The 4,700-nt window shown below is 47.4% G+C and overlaps 1 non-coding gene across 1 annotated transcript; it reads left to right on the top strand.

The window, feature by feature from the left end:
• The first annotated feature begins 2,835 nt into the window (after positions 1 to 2,835).
• Positions 2,836 to 2,908, top strand: TRNAV-UAC (transfer RNA valine (anticodon UAC)). Its single transcript has one exon. It is a non-coding gene; the product is annotated as a tRNA-Val (tRNA).
• The last annotated feature ends 1,792 nt before the right edge of the window (positions 2,909 to 4,700 follow it).

The following is a 4,700-nucleotide window of genomic DNA, read 5'->3' as shown; positions in this document are numbered from 1 at the left end:
ACAATAAATGTGTTTACCTGAAACATATCAACACATGAAGACGGCAGCGGAGAAATCCAGGTAGCCCAAGGACACTGGCTTCCTTTTGGACCATCCCACAAAATGAGGGAGAAAACTCTGGAAGTTACAGTCTAAGAGGACACAGGGTCCAGTTTACAGACTTCTGAAGGTCATCAGTAGAATCTGGGGACCTATGGGCTAGATCAGCATTGTTTTCCCCCTGCCCTTATATGCACACACTGGGCTCAATAAAGGACAGAAATGGTACGGACCTAACAGAAGCAGAAGATATTAAGAAGAGGTGGCAAGAATACACAGAAGAACTGTACTTCATGATGGTGTGATCACTCACACTCAGCTAGAGCCAGAATGCCGGAATGTGAAGTCAAGTGGGCCTTAGAAAGCATCACTACAAACAAAGCTAGTGGAGGTGATGGAATTCCAGTGGAGCTATTTCAAATCCTAAAAGATGATGCTGTAAAAGTGCTGCATTCAATATGTCAGCAAATTTGGAAAACTCAGCAGTGGCCACAGGACTGGAAAAGTCAGTTTTCATTCCAATCCCAAAGAAACGCAATGCCAAAGAATGCTCAAACTACCTCACAATTGCACTCATCTCACACGCTAGTAAAGTAATGCTCAAAATTCTCCAAGCCAGGCTTCAGCAATACGTGAACCGTGAACTCCCTGATGTTCAAGCTGGATTTAGAAAAGACAGAGGAACCAGAGATCAAATTGCCAGCATCCGCTGGATCATGGAAAAAGCAAGAGAGTTCCAGAAAACATCTATTTCTGCTTTATTGACCATGCCAAAGCCTTTGACTGTATGGATCACAATAAACTGTGGAAAATTCTGAAAGAGATGGGAATACCAGATCACTTGACCTGCCTCTTGAGAAACCTATATGCAGGTCAGGAAACAACAGTTAGAACTGGACATGGAACAACAGACTGGTTCCAAATAGGAAAAGGAGTAGGTTAAGGTTGTGTATTGTCACCCTGCTTATTTAATTTATATACAGAGTACATCATGAGAAACACTGGGCTGGAAGAAGCACAAGATGGAATCAAGATTGCCAGGAGAAATATCAATAACCTCAGATATGCAGATGACACCACCCTTATGGCAGAAAGTGAAGAGGAACTAAAGAGCCTCTGGATGAAAGTGAAAGAGGAGAGTGAAAAAGTTGGCTTAAAGCTTAACATTCAGAAAACAAAGATCATGGCATCTGGTCCCATCACTTCATGGGAAATAGATGGGGAAACAGTGGAAACAGTGTCAGGCTTTATTTTTTTGGGCTCCAAAATCACTGCAGATGGTGACTGCAGCCATGAAATTAAAAGACACTTACTCCTTGGAAGGAAAGTTATGAACAACCTAGATAGCATATTCAAAAGCAGAGACATTACTTTGCCAGCAAAGGTCCATCTAGTCAAGGCTATGGTTTTTCCAGTGGTCATGTATGGATGTGAGAGTTGGACTATAAAGAAAGCTGAGCGCTGAAGAATTGATGTTTTTGAACTGTGGTGTTGGAGAGGATTCTTGAGAGTCCCATGGAGTCCATCCTAAAGGAGATCAGTCCTGGGTTTTCATTGGAAGGAATGATGCTAAAGCTGAAACTCCAATACTTTGGCCACCTGATGCAAAGAGCTGACTCATTTGAAAAGACCCTGATGCTGGGAAAGATTGAGGGCAGGAAGAGAAGGGGACAACAGAGGATGAGATAGTTGGATGGCATCACTCACTCAATGAACATGGGTTTGCGTGGACTCTGGGAGTTGGTGATGGGCAGGGAGGACTGGCGTGCTGATTCATGGAGTCACAAAGAGTTGGACATGACTGAGTAACTGAACTGAACTGAACTGGAGAAGTAGTGTGGGACGAATATACCTCGGACTTCATAGAGCAAGGAGTGTCTTACTCAGGGCATCAGAATTCTTGGGAATTGGGCTATTCCATAGCATCTCCCAGCCCTCCCACACCAGGAAAATCAGCTGAACCAAGACCTGCCTAACCTTGGGGCAAAGAAAAATGTCCTTGCAGAAAGAAAAGTTCATTCTTTTCAGAATAAAAGTATGTGTATGAAAAAATAACACTTGCTCAGTGCTTACCCAGTCATTTACACGTCTATCCTTAATTCTCACAATCACTCCCTGGGCACAGAATTCATATTGTGATCCTTTCTCTTTTGCAGATAAAGAAGCAGGCCTTAGAGAAGTCAAGTAGCTTCCCCAAACTAGGTGCTCCGTCATACCTGGGAAGGGCTGACTCCAAACCCGTGAGCTGCAGTGCAACGGATGTCTCTGTGTGTTGATCTCGGTGTGCAAAAGCGGACTGACTGTGCGTGATTTTCCGAGACAGTTGTGGGTGACCCTCCTTACCGGCTTGACTTTGGATCCGTCAGGCAGCCTCAGCCGTCCCTTCCCGGTGCCCACGGCCCTGGCCCCGCTCACTTTGTTTCAGCAGCGTCCTTCTGCTTCCCTCTCTGGGCTTTTGCGCCTCCTCTTCATCCTGCTTCAGTGCCCTCTCCACCGTGTCCTTGTGGCTGAACTGTCATGACTGCGGTCACCGTCTCTTCCCCAGAGCCTCGAGCTGAAGCAGTGGCCCCTCTCCCAAAAAATCACTGTGTATCAAACTAGATGACTCCATCCCCTTCATGGTGGCTATCTGTTCTTGAGATAGCCTATTTAGTTGTTTCTATATGTTTTTTCCTACTATGACTTTAGTTCCTTGCAGGGAGGGACAATGTCTTTCATATTCGACACTGTTTCCTTAGCACACAGAATGTCAGTGCCTGACCCATAATGGACTCTCAAAAGACATCCATGGGGACCTCCCTGGTGGCCCAGTGGTTAAGACTCTGTGCTTACGATGCAGGGGACACAGGTTCGATCCCTGCTCGGGGAAATAAGATCCCACGTGCTGTGCGGTGCAGGCCAAAAAAGAAAAAAGAGCTGTGAACTTTGCAACTTGCTGGCTCTCAATGTATCCTCACGTATATGATCAGGATGATGTTACTGACTCTCAGCCTGTTCTTAGGAGCTGAGGGAATGCACGCATCCAGTTCCCTGCTTGGCGCTCAATGAATAGGAGCTCTTCTGATCATCATGAGCTGCTTTTCTTTCTCTTCCCAAGGGCTTGGAAAAACGTTTCACTGAAGGCAGGCTTAGCAACAAAGTGGTTCCCAAACCACTGCCTTGCCTGCCCTGAGCCTTGGGGAAAATTAATCACAGTTTCTATCTAACGGTGATGTAACATCACCACTAAAGAAAGTTTATCTGTTTAGCCCTATCCATCATGTGTCTCTCCCACCCTTCCCTTGCACCTCCCTTGCTGGGAAGGCGCTCACATTTGCCGCGTGTATGATAATCTCCACTGCTTTTCTGTCTGCCAGATGATTGATCTTTCGTTAACAAATCAGCGCTGCTGCTGTCCTGTTCGCTCCTCATCTGATGGAAGGCGTGGCTGGCCGTTCTGCAAATCACTGCAGGGAGATGTTCCCCGGAGGGCTTTGGGAGGGTCTTCTTTGCACAAAGCTGGGCTCCATTGAAAAGACTCCAGGCACCGCCAGGGTTCGCTTCTCCCAGAGGTGGCAGCATTTTCATCTGCCCTGGGATGGATTTGTGCCTTCCCGGCTGCTTCCTTTGCGTCCTGGAACTCTCATAGATCAGAACCCAGCACAGCTCAGGGGTCGGGAAGCCAGGGCTTCCTGGGGTCTCAGTTTGGCTTTTTTGTGATTAATTATAATCACAAAAGGATTGAAAAAGGGTCTTCAAAAGTATGGTAGCAGTTAAAATTGTCACACTCTGTTAGGTTCCCCTCCCTCCCTGCCCCGTTCACGCCACAATGAGAGGTCTGCAGGGTTGGGGTTACTTGGGCGACCTCCAGCAGCGCCGTAGGCAGACCCAGCAACCTCTCCTCACAGTGATGTTGGTGATGAGAGTGAACATTTATGAAACCTTCCCAGGTGCTCGGCCCTGTTAATCACTTTGCATCTGGATGGACTCATTCTTCCAGGAATAATGAGCGAAGAAAGCAGGTCAAAGACCTGTCTGGTGAGAACGCCTGCAGACTGTGGGAGAGAGGATTGTGAGTGTGAGACCTGAGGCTCGGAAGGCGTGCTGTGCACCTGCTCAGTCACTCAGTCGCGGCCGATTCTCTGCCACCCCATGGACCGTAGCCCGCCAGGCTCCTCTGTCCATGGGATTCTCCAGGCAGGAAGACAGGCGTGGGTTGCCATGCCTGCCTCCAGGGGATCTTCCTGACCTGGGAATCGAACTCATGTCTCTTACGTCTCCTGCTTTGGCAGGCGGGTTCTTACCCCCTAGTGCCACCTGGGAAGGGGTGGGGGTAGCATTATCCAGCACTTAAAGTAATTCAGCCGTATCCTGCAAGATATTCCTTTCACCAGCCTTGCAAGTCAGGTCACCTCTTACCTACATTTTTACAGGTAAAAACTGATATCCAAGAAGGTTTAGTAGACCATCCAAGATTACACACGGTTACTAAAGGGGCAAACCCAGGATTTAAATCAACTTTGTCTGACTGCAGGCTTCCATCGTGTATAGAGACGGTCTGAAAAGGTCAGTCTGTATGCAAACAGAGGGACGACGAAAAAGCTGCCAGACAGAGGGTTTTTCCTCTGAGCCTTATAGTTTTCTTCTGTGACTAATACAAGGCAAATCTATCTATACACAGA

This window comes from Ovis aries, chromosome 7 (assembly GCF_016772045.2).
Source record: "Ovis aries strain OAR_USU_Benz2616 breed Rambouillet chromosome 7, ARS-UI_Ramb_v3.0, whole genome shotgun sequence".
Classification (NCBI taxonomy): Eukaryota; Metazoa; Chordata; class Mammalia; order Artiodactyla; family Bovidae; genus Ovis; species Ovis aries.
This window is presented reverse-complemented; position numbering and strand designations above follow the sequence as displayed.